At 34.5% G+C, this 16,756-nt stretch overlaps 1 long non-coding RNA gene and 1 other non-coding gene across 2 annotated transcripts in view; both read left to right on the top strand.

Annotated features, from left to right (window-relative positions):
* LOC139966296 (uncharacterized) overlaps window positions 1-4,638 on the top strand; it is a 37,791-nt gene extending 33,153 nt beyond the window's left edge. The window contains exons 3-5 of the long non-coding RNA XR_011792536.1: window positions 2,814-2,927; window positions 3,644-3,794; window positions 4,502-4,638. This is a non-coding gene — a long non-coding RNA (uncharacterized lncRNA). The remainder of the gene's footprint in view (window positions 1-2,813; window positions 2,928-3,643; window positions 3,795-4,501) is intronic.
* Trnac-gca (transfer RNA cysteine (anticodon GCA)) lies at window positions 3,948-4,020 on the top strand. The gene has a single exon. It is a non-coding gene; the product is annotated as a tRNA-Cys (tRNA).
* Window positions 4,639-16,756: the final 12,118 nt, after the last annotated feature.

The following is a 16,756-nucleotide window of genomic DNA, read 5'->3' as shown; positions in this document are numbered from 1 at the left end:
AGTTTTTAACTGATTAACGGGTATACTCTCACCTCTACCAGTCTTAGCTGATAAAGCTATGAGAATCGGCTGTGACAATGGTATTGTATCATGTAGTATATGTCCATGTGTACTCCAAAGGGCATATACTCGTATATAGCAGCGTGCAGTGTGAAACAACTAAACAAATGTCGTGTCCTATCGTTGTAAATGTCTGTGAGTGACTTTTATGGAAGTAGTTACTCTCCTTGATTCATAACCTTCACTTGGCTACTCTCTCTAGAACCAAATATACTCCACGGCAGATACCATGGCCGTAGCAAATGATCATAAAAAGCAAAGATTACACCGTTTACGTGACTGAATTGTGTATGGCAACGACATAACTAATTATCATTTTTGATTGTTAAAATCTCTAATTGTTATAAACTACTTTGGATACTTGACCAATAAAGTTAAAAAGCTTGTTTACGAAATACACGTTTATAAGGTTATGTATATATTTATATCTATCTACATCTATCTATTTCTATATATATATATATATATATATATATATATATTAATATATATATATGTATATGTGTGTGTATGTATGTTTATGTATATATATATATATATAATATATATATATATATATATATATATATATATATATATATATATATATATATATATATATATCTCATTGATGCCTTGTATGTTAAGTTAATTGTCCATTCTATATTAACGTGATTTTGTGTATCTTTGGTATACCGATATCTTATTTTTGTTTATTGTATTCTACGAACCAATGGGTTCGTGATTTTCAACTATTTAAGTTTTTAGATGGTGGATGTGTCACGGTAATTTTTGCTGACCAGGAATCCACATCTACATTTGGTATTCCCTAATTCCACCCCTCACATTGCCTTAGGGATCTAATCCCTCTAGGCCTTACTTCACTTGAGTAGACGAACCAAGCTGGAACAAGATTGTACTGAAGTCAACAACATTTCTTGTCATTATGAGAGAAAAACATCATCAGAATATTACAATGGGAAAATCGAAGTCCATCGCGTAAAAAGGCACATATATTGTGAAGCATTTCCATAACACCCTTTACACAAAACCAGTAAAATTTAAAGTCACTTGTGGGAAATCTAATAGGACTTGTCCGGGGGAATTCCACATTAAGTTAGTAATTAAACTGCTCTGCAATATGTGTGTAGTATGTAAAAGTAAGAGGGCCTGACGTTTCGATCCTAGCAGGATAAGCAGTGGATAAGCAGATTGTTAACAGTTTTGTTTGATTTTGATATGTGTGTACTGTCATTGAAGCTAAATTAATGTAATCTACTATAGTCTAAACAAATTGCTAATGGTCATGTCAAACTGACGTGTGAACTTAAACACCATTTTGAATTTGTTCGCCGATTTTACCAAACTTGTCGAGCATTAAATAAAACAATATTGCAAGTGATTAGATTTCGAGAACCTTCTAAGCCCTTTCCCAGAGTTAACATTATTGAATAGTGCGTAATCATTTGTTCCTCACTTTTCTATAAGGTTCGGCGCATAAACACTTTTTCATATCGTATATATTATCAAAAAGCATTTGTAGCAACCAGTTTGAAATTATTGAAATGTTAAGACTGACTAGTAAGACGTGTGAAGCTTATCGACTTTTTTTGTAGTAATATAAATTTAGTATCGGTATAGTACCAAAGATTTATCAAAAATTGTTTAAATTTTAAAACAAGTTTACAAAAATGCCAAGCCTGACGAGAGTGGAGGTAAACTACTCAGAAGCCAGCTGTATAAGAAAGAATGCTTTACCAAAGCAAACTCAACCAGGATACGAACAACACCAACATATAAAGCAGTCTTTACATGTTGCTGCTGCCTCACCTCTGCGTTGTAATTGATCCATGCCAAGTTCACGCCGTAATTAAGAACTATATTGCGGGCGCTCATCCGTTGCTCATCTTGAATGAGGAGGCCTGATATTATTTGTTAATGGAGTCTCAAACTCGAACTTAATTCTCTATATGTTTCGATATGCATTATACTGGAACCTGATACTGTTGATTTGGTATTACTATGTAACTTAATGGGAGTTTTAAATTGATTTATATATATATTTCTATATATAATATATTATACATATTTTTTATATAACATTATACTTACATATTTGTATTACTATAGGTTACTGAATGGTGCCTGGTACTATTCCTTCACAGTTTATCGATGTAGCGTTATCTATAGTATGATACTTATATTTCTGTACTACTGCAACTTAATTAAACCCAACATAAATTACTCCTTTTTTTATAACATTTTTGGCAAGCAAAGCAAAGAAATTTATTGCTAGAACTGGATTCGAACTAATGGACTCATGGGTTACAATCCCGGCGTCTGCAATCCCGTTCGAATCTGGTTCGAATCCCGTCTCTATAGCCATAAATTTCTTTGCTTTTTCTCTTCAATTGGCTAAAATTTCTCAGTCATTTTTCTGTTATTCTTTTACTTATGTAGGTTAATATTTGTAAAACAATTGTTTTAATATTTTTCTTTCATGTTATCCTACTTAAATGCGTCTAACGATATATGTGATGTACATACATACTAGCTGAATTTTTTACTCTTTTTTATTTTATTAAGTACATGGATTCCAAACAATATTGAATAAATGTTTAAAAAAAAGTAAGATTGGATAATATGAAACGAGGAAAGAAACATTAAAATAATAATATTATAATAAATATTTCAATATTATAATTACACGATAACTAACTTGTTCATTCACCCTCAAACTGAAAGTGGGCATAATCTGTAATGCTTTGTTTCAGGATTTGACTAAATAACGGTTCATGTTTTCCCGCGGTTTATTCAGCGATGTTAGACGCGGGAAATAACCTCCCTTTACGTCGGTCTGTACAGTGGAGTATATGGCAACCACTCAAGTAAGTGCAGCTCTCATAATGGGGAGTTTGTACACATTTCATCATTTGGCTACAAAGTATCTATGATTCGAGAAGCATCTCCCTATACTCAATCTTAGATCCTCCAACAAATTCTTGCTTGATGTAGCCTACCTGTAAGTCGGACAAAGAATTACGGCCATCTCATTTTCAGGGTTGTAGCTGCAAAGTAGTGTAACTCTGTACCACAGATCATCAGATAATGCTAACGCCTTAACAAATATTCGGTGTTAAGTTAAATGCATATCATTATGTGTGCCACCTTGCGTAGAATCTATTTCTTTGCGAATGGACTTGGAATTTCTTAACTTGAACTAATACCGTCATAGTTACAGCGTCACAGTCACAATGTAAGGTGAGGGACAGGCGCGGATCGACGGAGATGGGGTGTTGGGCTGAGGGCGGTGTACATCCCGTCCCTTTTCAGGCCAACGTAAAGAAAATGAAAATACTTATTTACACAATTATGCATGTAGGCCTAATAAAAGACCTCATTTATAGCCTATAATTATGCATCAGCATGCACCATTTCATGTAGCAAATCTTACCTTTTATTGGGGAGGTCGGGGGAGGGGGGGGGGGCACATACCAATACACAATAGTCAACATCAAGCCACTTCCTCTTTTGTAAAATCTTGGATCCGTCCCTGAGTGGACTTGAGAGTGAATTTTATTTTGTTTTGATTTTTGATTCCCAGACTCTATCTTGACGTTAGAGGTTTCAACCACGCCATCTTGAAAACCAAACATCTATGATTCATCAGTAACGATTACATGAGCACATTCGTTTTGTAATGGAACTGGCTCTGAGAACAAGATAAGTTTAATAGCGATAACGTCATGTTTGGTGTAAGTGTTCAGGTTCTTTTCGAAGTGACTTTTTTATCACGGGCAGAATGTTTTCCAGAATATGTGTTGGGTAACGCTATAAATGATCACATGCAACATGTACAGTGAAATTACGACCTTCCTTACCGGTTCGAACCTCTGGACATACAATCAGCGTCCATGGCCTAGTTGGTTAAGGTGTCCGCGTGCAAAGCGGGAGGCCCGGATTCGAATCCCGGTGGAGGCTGGAAGTTTTTTCACTGTTCTGGATTTTCCTTCTCATTACGTTTTCAATTATATATATATATATATATATATATATATATATATATATATATATATATATATATATATATATAAATATATATATATATATATATATTTATTTTTATATATATATGTATATATATATATATATATATATATATATATATATATACATACATATATTTGATATTATTACCTATATTTGGTCATGAACATGTGATCAAGACCTTCATGTATGGACTCGCGGGCTGACAATAATTGGCTTGATTTTTGCAACGATATCGTCACGATTGGTTTTCTTAGATTCTTTTATTGAATATCTCTCATGTCACAAAAACATGTGCAATACGTAATAAATTAAATTATATACTGACGTATAGGACATATAAACTCTGAATAGAATCAGTAAATTTAATACACTGGGAAGTGATTGAGGATCGTCTCTTTTCCTTTTCCTATAGTGCAACGGGAAAGAAATGACATCACTTCCGGCCTTCCAGCTACTGTACATGACACACGATATGAAATGGAGCTTCATGAATATTCATTTACACTCAATTAATGGTGATTTCCTTGTTAGCACATCATATCTCACCGTATATGTTTCTCTAAAGCGTTTCCATAACATTATCTGCATTTACTATAGTAGGCAAAACTTAATTATCAAATTTAAGCAAATGGTTCATCTCACATTTTTAATATCTTTTCTTCAAAGTTTATATAACCACAGCTGAAGTTTACGTTAACCTTGAAAGTGCCCATTACCTGAGACATTTGGTTGACTGGCGTGTCATTCAATAATTATCTACGTATAAAAGATTTCCAAGAAAGAATAACTGTGGTTGACCATACGACGGACTTACAAAAAGTTCAATGTTCTTTTTATACAACAATAAAACTCTAAAAAAAAGCACAAAAAAAGAAATCGACATTCAAATCACAAAGTATCGACCGTTTAGCTTTAATATTTCTTCCATTCTACCTTTCATTTTGTTTTAAATTTTAATACTATTTTTTTTTCATTTAAAAGCAGGTCAGAGTTAAAAAAAATGTAAAGACATAAAAACGACAATTATTAGACAATATCATTTTTATAAGATATTATTTTATTTTTTTAAATTGTAACGACAAATCACTTATGTTTTATCTTTCCACTTTACATCCGCAATAATTCACTTTTTATACGTTTTCGATGGTTTATGGTCAATGACCAAAACATTTTACGTGCATTAGTGGTCAATTTACACCTCGTATAATTCGTTTTTATCACTATAACCATTTTTTTTATACAATTGATTATTACACCTGGCAACCTTTATTCATTTCCACTTCTTCAGTGTTGAAACGAAACAGTAACATGGAGTTCTAAATGTACGTTAGCGAGTTGATATTTTTGACTCTTTACGTCACGTTTTCGCTTCCTATTGTAGGCAAAAATGCGCTTTTTGTAGTTTTTTTTTCTTATCCTGTATCTCTCATGGTATTATTTTAATATTTTCATGTAGGAGTCACTCTCAAAACTATATTGTACTACGGTGCTTCTAGTTGGTTATTTATTTCATTTATTTTTCAATTCAAATCAAAAATTAAAAATGAAATTGTAATGTTCCATTTCCTAATATATATCGCTACAGTCGCAATTGTTTTTGTAGAAACTTTCTGATCTTGTTCTTACAGGTCATGGCTTAACATTTTAGTATATTGAAAATTAGTACTTTCTAAATTTGATTAAAAAATTTGCTTTTTCAGAAAACATTTTTTTTTAAAGTTGGCCACGAGTGACTATTATGGAGGGCATTTTGTTCGGCATGTTTGGGTTATTTCTGATACCCTTAAATAATAGTTTTCGCTTTGTAATCCAAATGTTAACAAAGCTCTTCAGTAAGAATAATATTTTAAGAAAAATTAAGTAATTTCTATACAATTATAGAATTTACTCTGGATGAATAGTGCAAAAGTCAAATTGTTGTTTTCGTTCGTATAAATTGATTACAAAGTTTCATTCTGGTAAAATTTTCATTTTCTGCTGATATGTTAATTTGAAGCGTGCATAGGTTTTCCTCCAAACGTGAACTTGAAGCAAACAAGTGTGATGTCTTAGAAGCACACTGACAAATTTCGTTATTTTTTCTTTAAAATGTTTATCCTATTTTCTCAATACTTACACATTACAGCAATTTCTGTATTGCTAAACTTCACATCCCCTTAGGTAAGGTTGGAACCCTATCAAATCAAAGGTCTACACAATAATGTGAAAATTAAAGGATAAAATGGAAGCATTTTCTGCCAGTTTGCAATTATGACATCACAGCTGTTTGCTTCAAATTCACTCTGGTACAATCTGTGATAATGTCAATTATTAAGACCTCGATAACGCTTTAAGAGGAATTGTTTGCAAATTTCACTAAAATGCCTAGAACATTTTTCCTCTTCACCAGTTACAAACAAATTTACCTCTGGACTATCTTGTTGAATTTCCTTTACTAAAAGATAGAATTTACAAGCAATCATGTTGTTAAGTACATCTTGAATTTGATAATTTTGTCAGCATTTTTTGCTTTGTTTTAGTTACAGTTTTAGCATGAAAGCTTTTCATTAAAAATCGACTATAAAAAATACCTATTGAAGAATATTGTTCTCATATTTTGTCAATGCAAGAAATAGTTTGCCTGTTAAGTGTGAGGTTCTGTGCTTATACAGCGGATTCGGATTAGGTACCAGCACTCATTACAGAAGAAATAAGTAACAATACAACTCCTTCCTGACACCCCCCCGCCCGGTCGATCACCTACCCCCCCACCTATGAAATTCAAAGGCAGATAACCTTTTTAGCAATCACCCTCTGCTCTGTTCCGAAAGTTTAGTCTTTGACGTTCTGTTCTGCAGGTTGTAAGTGTCAACACCTTTTTCTCAGACATTAATAAGGATCATTTCAAAACAAAACGAAAACACATCTTGGGGTTTTCAGGACATTTGAATGCTAAAGTTTTCCAAAGTATGTTAACATTTTCTTGTTTCTATCATGTTTGCTTGTTGGGAAGGAGAAGAGGGGGTTGGAATAGGTGTATTTGGGGGCAAGCAAAGAAATAGTGTCACCTGCGATATCATTAGTTGCACCATTCCATGAGTTCATTGTAATTCCATGAGACTTTGCCAAAGTATCTTTAGGGCGAATTTTGTCTGTCCCTAAGAGACCTTAATATATATCCGAACGTATATTCTACGTATATCCCGCCACCCCACCCCCTTGACTGTTCCCACTCCTTTGTTGCCGTGGTTTGCGGTAGACTTTTTTTTTTTTGTGGGGGGTATTCGTTAAAGAACAGCAGCAAATTCTCATCGTAAGAAGGTTGGAGAGGGATCGGAATTCATAAACCAGACTCAGAAAGAGGTTTAATTGTTTCATCTGCATAACGCTATTTACGTCATTATGTTATCGTTAACCTTTCTTGAGTTCGTTATTGAATAACGTACAACCAGGTGTGGCATTTTTTTGAACGGCATTTCCGCTTTGTAATGTACTTTCATGTCATACTAATGGCACGAACAGTTCTAACATGTGATCTAATATAAAATAATGTATATCATACTGCTTATACTGAAAAACACTCAAATACTGAAATTTTGTGATTCGGCATGCACATACGATTCAATGTAATGGAGAGGCTTCATATTAGTATGGTGGTTGAATACTACACGATATAGTTGCTATGGTGTTTGCAATGACAATGCACGCTGTTTTGGACTGTTAAGGCAAGTCATAAATAAAGTAAATCTATGTGGTTGAATGCTGTACGAATACGTTGAGTTGCATATATAGACATCTGGATGACTTCATCTGTTTAGCAGCAAATGACATCACTGTAATTTTCCGGGAAAGAAAATGATAGCGCGGGAGTGAGAGGGAGTAGGGAGAGGAAGTCGGAGGGGTGGGGGTTGGGGTGGGGGTTGGGGTTGGATTGAAACGAGGAGCGGTGTATCTTGAAAGATAATCTGTTGTAGAAGAAAAGAAAAAACCTGTGAACATGACAAAGGTTGACACTCTTATTGAAAATCAGACCGGAAATAATCTGGTCAAATTTTCAGAGGGATTAACTGACAGCTGGAAAATGAAAGGTGGGTCTATGGAGAGAGAGAGGGGAGGGTTAGGGGGGAGGGGTAGCTGATGATATTTAATAATCACTCCACCAAATGAAAAGCGTACCCAATTGAAACATGTATTGTACTGTACTTGTACTGTACTCATGGCATGGATATAGCTTGGCTGTGAACATTGCTGTTGTAACACCCCCTTCCCTCCCTCCCCCACCCCCTTCCCTCCCCTCCCCTCCCAGTCCTCTCCATCTCTCTCCCTCCCATCTGTCCCTCCCATCTCCCTCAATACTTTGCTACTATCTGCATCTCTGCCTTCTGATCCAGTAAACCAATTTACAGACCTACTCCAGCGTGGCTGATTTTAACTTTCTCTCTCTGCTCACCAAGGGTGACATTGTACATAGTATGTATAACGTCCGTAAATGTAGAGGCGAACTACAGACGAACCAGCCTGATTTAGTTATGAATTATTATCTCTTTATCCACTGCAGTTATTCCCAAGTAACCAAAACATATCTGATGGGAGTCATTACATGTAGAGCAAAAACCTTAACATTTTCAGACAAAAACTTTTTCGACCCTGACGAATTAAGAAGGCCATCGTAAACCCTAATTACACCGTCCATTGTCGGTTTCAACACAGACCAGCCTTATCCTTGAAAATCAAATAGGTATTCCATGTACCTTATATCCTCTTTATAACTTTCTGAAGGTTGATTCAGTATCTTTTATTTCACCGACTAACTGGGGAAAAAAAAGAAGAGTTGAGACGGTAAAAAAAAAGTTCTTATCATTTTTAATCGTTTTTACAAAATGTCTTTGAGTTTGCCGATTGGAACAGAACAAAGTCCTTTATTCATGGAAGAAGACCGAAAAATAAAGCATGTAAATTATATATAACAACAACATAAGAAAATATATGATAAAAGAGATAATGATTGAAATAGTTAGCCTAACAATGATTCATTGTGGAGTAATGTTTGTTTCTCTCATCCCAACTAGAGGATCACTCATCATTTGAGCGCCTCGTGTCCCGTATCGCAGCCGTCACTCAAGCCAGTTATCTCCCCGGTCGAACTATCTTCCTTCTCTCAACTGGATTCCTCTTCCATTTACTTGCAGCTTAGCCATCTAATGTCTGTACCGTGTCACATGGTCTGTTTCATTCTCGTCAAAACATCTGTATTGGTAAATAAAACAAGTATAGAATGCCATATTTGGGTATTATAACTGTCCAGGTATAAGGCAATAAGATACATATTATGTTATTATTGTTTTTATTATTGTTTGGATTTACTTATAGCTTTAAAGCTTACATAGTTCCTTGCGTTTGAAGCCTAATTTCTTAGTACATGATGCTATACGTGTTTGCTTATAATATAGTTTGATTGAGGTTAAGGTCGGATTTTGTTATGTAGCCTCGAATGTTCGGGTTATGAGCACAGGAGCGTGATCTAGAGGGGGATGTACTACCTCACAGAAAACACTCAATTTAATTTCCACATTTCGCCTTAAATTGATCCATATATTCTTTAACGGGGGAGGGGGGTGCCCCAGATCTCTATATGGAAGTCCGCTTCAGCGACCATCCTTCCATTATTAAACCCTGGATCCGCCTGGTGGTGGAGGGGATATTAGCGTGACTTGGGAATGAGAAAATGGAACAGGCTGTATGAGAAATTGTGACTGGTTAGGCTATTGGGCAAAGGGGGCATATGTGAGGCCAAAACTAGTATATATCGATATAAGTAACAGGGTCTTTATCTCTCGTCGAAAAGGGGAACACGGAATCACCATTTGTGACAAACTTAACGTTAAATAACAAGCTTAATAGAAGCATTACAGAGGTTACTTTACGTTGAAGTTCTCTCGCGACGAGAACCGGGAGATACACACTTATCGTTTCATTTTTTTTTGTATAAATAGAGCTTTTCAATGTAAAATATGTAATAGTTAAATATTTTGTATATATTGATATAGCTATAGCCACCGTTTCAAATTTTAACAAAATTGGCGGACTTTCGTTTTCTGTTTCCATATTAAACTTGGTTTCGGTCATCCCTTTTTTTCTTTTTTTTTTGCGGGGGGAGAGGGTGATCTGGACAAAACAAAGACACTTAAACCGTACTTGTTACATCAAGTCAAGTTTGTTTTTACAACTGTTTTGTCCACTTAACTTTTATGTACCTGTCAACTTTTAGGTAAAGTAATAAATTGCTGTTTCAAAATAACTTAAAGAGAATGACTTAAAAAAAAATACTCGAACAATGCTGAAAATGTCAGCAATGTCATATCTATCAACCAAAACTAAATAAAAGATTTTTGTATTATTATAATTCGTATTTCATGTCGTTTTTTTGTTGCTGTTGTTCTAATTTGTGTTTCTATGTAACTGGGGATTGGTTGGGGGAAAAAAATGAATGTTACTTGATAACAGAAGGTATTTGATAAACACATTTTGTGGTGCAACTTTATATTATATAACTTTGGACGAACAGGCTACAGACGACCTTTAAGGTAAAGCTAGAAAATTCGTAAATTCTTGTTTTATTTTTGTACAAGCAAAGCAAAACTGCATTTAAATACGGAAGGCTAACTTTGTTGGTATTCTGTGTTCTGTAAGGTTAGCCAGATAAACTCGGTTTATTTTCCTCCATAACCATACTGACATATATTCATAATCGAGGAAGAATAATGATACAATTTTGCTTTTACTGGCACTAACCCCACCTCACCCCTGACCCCCCTACTAGTATAACATACTAATATAACGTAATACTACAGTCGAGCAAAGGGCAAAGAAAGAAAACACAAAAGCCCCCCACCCCCCCCCCCTCCAAAAAAAGGGGGCGACGTGTGAAGGAAGATAAAACACACGGAAAGATATCCAGACTAAATAACTGTAAGGTAAATGATGATAACTTTATGTTTTGCTATATTTTGCGTTGGGTTGTTTTACTTTATAAGTACGAATATTTTAAATTTATCCCTCAAGTTCCGTTTATATCAGTTCCTTTTCATCAGATTCAAGACACAAGAAAAATGCTTGAAATAACAATAAATGGTTATAACGCTAAATGTTTGTTTGGTGTAACTGTTTTTGGCAGCAGAATGTTATTTTTTGTACTGTAAATGGGCATATGACTTTGATTTCAGGAGTCAAAAGCACAAACTTTTCTTAAAACATGACACAATGTACTCCCCCACCCCCTCTCTCTGCATTCAGTTACCACAATTTCAAATATAGGAATGTTTTCTACAAAATTGTTCTTTTTAAATGTATTTTGTTTCTGCAATTTTTCAACAAAAGTGCGCTTTTGAATAAACAAAATGAATTAGGGTAATTTGCATAAACAACAAGGGGCACTTATAATCTGTAAAAAGGGGTACCTTTGAGAATTTTTTCACAAAACTATAGGGGAACGTTCCCAATCAACCCCCAACCCACCCCACCCCCGGCACCGCTGCATGCAGGGAGCTTTCATGGAGCTCAGGTCATGGCAACTCCCTATAAAAATCAAATCACAGCTACCCTTGGCCAATTCATTTGGGTTCCTTTTTTTAAACACGTGGTCCAGAGGCCCAAAGGAATGTTTCAATTTACGCGATAAAATGCAGTCTTGTAAGCTTACTTAAACTTTCGACAAGTCATCTTACTAGAATGGGTAATATATGGACAAAGATAAGACTTTAGATAGAGCAGATCCGTTATCACATAACCAAAGAATAATGTTCGTCACCGGCGTAATTGTTTGAATTTAATTGACAGTAAAACCTTAAGTAAAGACTATATGGTCTTGATGACATTATTACTATTGTGGGTCGTGACTACGACGTGGTGCATATCCTATAGCCTATATGTGACTCAATGACCAACATAACACACAAAAGGAACAAAAGGAAACACAATAAGTGACATGAAACATAAAATGGCAATTTTTAGATGATAAAAAATAAAAAAACCAGAAGTGAAAACCAACAAGAAGTGATTTTATTCGTCTTCATTGTCAATTATTCTTGTCACATAAAGAGAAAAGAGTCATTCATTTTGTGTCAATCTTTTGTTATAATGCTCTGAAGGGAATCTCTGGTCACGTGGCCATGATGCATTCACACGATGTTGAATGCAATGTTATTGTCGTTTATCGTTTTATATCATCACCTTCAAAAAAAATTCCATCATTTTAGACTTTACTCAAATAATAGTAAACCACTGAATTCCAGTGACAGATAAAAGGGTATATTTCATTTTATCTACGTAATTTAGTTGTGTTAATTAATAATTAACATTTTTTTCCAAAGGATCAAATTGAGCAAATGTGATTGTGGAACATAGAGGGTGGGGATGGAAAGGGGAGGGGAGGGGGGCTGCTGGGTATCCCAGAAACAATATTGGTCTATATCATCTGACTACCTGCAGTTATACAAAACTGGTTCTATCTTATGTCGAGCTCAATATGTTATGTAAAAGTGTGTTACAAATACTATTGAATCATCCTGATATTTTTCGTAACAATTTATCAATTCTGAAATTATCAAACGAATGGCATGAAACGTCGATAGGCTCAAATTAAATTTCAAAATTATTTCTCATATTTGAATAAACCTTTTCATACTGACTGAGACATGATTATTTTTTCTCCGTTTACCGATACCGCATCTGTTTCCTTTGTTTACTTTTGGTACAAACAGTAACCATGTCAACCATCAATATCTCGAAACCGTTACATAGGACATTTTTTACACAAGGAGGCTTACATGATGTTCCTCTTTCCTTTATGAAATGTAATTTTACCCCATGGACAATCCTTCTGAAATAATTGAGTAAGCAACAATGACTATATATCACTATCATCCTCAACATGGTCGTCAGCAATTTATTATCCTCTGTAACATTTCTTACGTCACTGGGAATTTCCCTATTGAGTGAGTTTCGTTTAGGTCTCCACAATCTTTTGTATAAAAAAAAAACAAGTAATGCCCCTTTGAATACTTTTGAATACTAAGGATATACTCACGTAACTGCGCTAATTTTTTTTTGTTGAAATTGTGAGTTCATTATGCCCATTTTCCAAACCAACCCCGCTTCCACCCCCCCCCCCCCATCCCGGAAAGTGTTGCAAGAACACACATACACACGCAAACACACGGAATGATGCGCGGATACATTTTTCTCGAAATTGTTAGTTCATTATGCCCATTTTCCAAACCGACCCTCAACCGCCCCCCCCCCATCCACTACCCCGGCAAGTGTTGTAAACACACACATACACACGCAAACACACGGAAAAGGGTGCAAAACATTTACGCTTTTTGACATTGAAATTGTTGATTCATTTCCATATATCTCGATCTATGGTTATGTATAGTAAATAATTATGTTGCCGTAGTGGAACTGGTATATTACTCAACCAACACAGATAAAAGTTTTTCTGCGAATAGGATACACAAATAACTAAAAGCATAATTATACTTTATTCATATTCATGTATGGTTTATTTACATTTTGTTTGGTTATCAACCGGTCTTAGTATGTTCACAATAATTGTTTCAAATCACACAACATTAATAATTAGTGAAAAATATCCGTGTGTCTGTCATATTAAAGATATGTGCATTTGGTTTGAAATATTCAGAAATTAGAACTAACCTAATAGAGCAATGCTCAAAGTTATATTTCAGATGACAAATAAGACAATAATACTAATAAATAATTAAATAACAAATAAATAATAATAATGACAAATTAGGTAAACCTACACTTTCATCTCTTCCTTGTAAGTAGAATTAAGCTCATATAAAAAACTCTATTTTTTTCCTTCAAAAGTTGTGAAATTATATTTTACATGAAAATTAGTCAGTGTTTGTTTTAAAATTTAGTAGGTACGCATGCTTATTACATAAATTCTAATGTACTTATATATGATATAATATGTGTATAATATTATCTATGATATAAATGCAACACCAAGTGAAGCTTAATTGTGATTTTAGTTAAACGTTATACTTCTGTAATTAATTTCGACTGGAAACCATTTTCAATTATCTGAATTTTGTGACAGAAATTGAGCATGGGAGTTCTTTTTATACTTGAGTTCATTGTATTTATGTTAACTATTGCAAATAATGTTTTTTACCTCAAAATTATCGATCTGTATATACTGTGATTTTTTGTGAGAACGATAACTTTATACCTTTTAAAGAACTATACACCGTTTTATTATCAACTACTAACTATACTGTTATGTCTTTCTGCGGGCTGAGAGAAAAAAAAAAACATCGGTGATATTTTGTATTCAACGTTACAAGACTATAAAACAGTGTCTTTCGAATTTCTCATTCTTTAGCAATTGTTTTCATATGATTAATTATCCCAAAATTCATTATTGAGGTAATGTCTTTGAATAAAAAATTCTGTGATTAAAAAAAAATATTTGGAATTTTCATCACACAAATATAATATCTAAAGAATTCAAATAAGTATTTTATTATATCATATGTAATTCATAATTTTCCACTTTGATTCCGGAGATAGAACCAAAGAGGTATACATAAGCAAATTTTATGATTGGGTTTTTCTTTTAAAATCACCATTCATAATTTTTCATAGCCGACAAACTACCCCCTTCCCCCGCCCCTGGCGTCCCTCCTCACCGACAAACGAAAGAAAACAGACAAAACAGATGCTCGCAAAAACCATCTGTTCAAGTGAAGGAGATATTTCTGAAAGTAAAATGTCCAAAACAATTTTAGTTTCTCTTTCACATAAAAATGAAGTGTTTAATTCCATTTATAACCTTGTAAAGAAAGCAAAGGAAATTATTCAGTCATTAAAACCAGGTGTTACAAAATGGATATTTCAAAGAAGAGATAAATATAAATACTCCATAAACCTGACCCGTTATAGATAAATGTCACAGACGGGGTAACTTCCTTAAATAAATACAAACTTCCAACAACAAAAAAAAGCTTAAAAACCTTTATGATGCAGATTCTGTCTTTCTTTAATAACCGTAATAACAGCGTCATTAATTATATGAAAGACAAATACTTCAGACGTTTGCTCATCCTGTTAAAGGGATGTTAAAAAAGTTATTCATTCACCGCTAAGATTAGTTTCACATTGAAGTTTAGTTTTTTTACCTTACACTTAACATGATCATTTATTTGTTTTTAGAGTTTAGACAATGAGCCTAGAATGATATATATCTAATATAAACTGTAATAATTATCTTACGCCATTAGTTTCATTCTCTTATGTATTCATCGCATATGTTGTTGTTTATGTATCACGTCAACTGATATTAATTAAAGACAAAAGGAAACTGATCTCGATAATCATCTTCGAATCAACCGGCATACTTGGTTTCCCAATTTTTTTTTCTTTATCTATCACTCCCCTATATGGTTAAATTTTTGTTTAATACTTAGACGTCTTTTCGAAATCATAATTACAGAAGAACATTTCTTATTAAAGAAAGAGATGTCATAGATTCAGATAGCTCCTTTAATAGGAATAATTGAAAAGTGTATTTGTCACGTTCGAGTTGTTATGTCACTGTTCCACAAAGAATCAACAGGTCTGATAATGCGAAATTCGGCGTTAATCTTTGTAATAATCTATATGTTAACATCGTGTTTGACAGAAAACGATAGGTAAAGTAGATGAACATGCGCGCCTGTAGATAAAATAAATTAAAAAATCATGGGGAAGGGATGGGGGGGGGAAGGGAATGGAGCAAAACACTTTCGATACCGGGTAACTGTCCACAGAGTTGGGTTATATTTAAGTCTCCTTTCTACTCTCCCCGCGACCCCCCCCCTCCCCTCCTCCCCTCCTCCCCTCCTCCCCTCCATCCCAATCAAAAATACTAATCCTCCAATAACAAAAAGCTCCGAAAGGTTTCTGGGCAATCAAAGAGTCAGACCAAACTATCAAGTAAACTAGCAGAAGCGTGACCATTTTAGCAGATCTAACAAATGAAATGGCCCTTAATTGAATTGAATTGAATTGGATTGAATTGAGTACTACCAATCTCAAAGGCTCACAGCTATTGTGTTTAAGATTTTGTACACAGTGGAATACTAATGATGGCTTATATTAAATCTTCAATAATGATTTCTTACTTCCATCATTATGCATTTGCTTCCCCCAAATATGCAAATGTTCGATTTTTTACTCTCCTTTCTGAATTCATGGGATAGCATTGTTAATGTAACAAACCCCTTTCATATTGGCATATGAGAGTTTTAAGCATAACGATATTTAGCTATTTCTGATTAGCTTTGAACAGTTTAGGAGCAATTACCTTTGACCTTTAATACTTACTCACTGAACTCAACTAATCCTATAGAGTGTTAGTCAAACTCAAACCTTAAGGTAAACTCAGTGCATAGGAAATAAGCCTCGCAGTTTGGACAACATAGGCGGATCGAGGATTTTTTTTTATAAAGGGGGAATGTGGCCCTGGGGTAGTTGAATCCGACTCCCACGTTGAGGGACCCGAGGGCCCTCCCACCTCCCCCTCCCACCTCCCCCTCCCACCCCTCCCCCTCTCACCTCCCCCTCACCCACCTTCCCCACCTCCCCCGAAAAAATACAGTGTTAGGCGTTAAATATA

This window comes from Apostichopus japonicus, chromosome 4 (assembly GCF_037975245.1).
Source record: "Apostichopus japonicus isolate 1M-3 chromosome 4, ASM3797524v1, whole genome shotgun sequence".
Taxonomy (NCBI): Eukaryota; Metazoa; Echinodermata; class Holothuroidea; order Aspidochirotida; family Stichopodidae; genus Apostichopus; species Apostichopus japonicus.
Note: the sequence above shows the minus strand (reverse complement) of the source record. Positions and strands in the feature narration are given on the sequence as shown.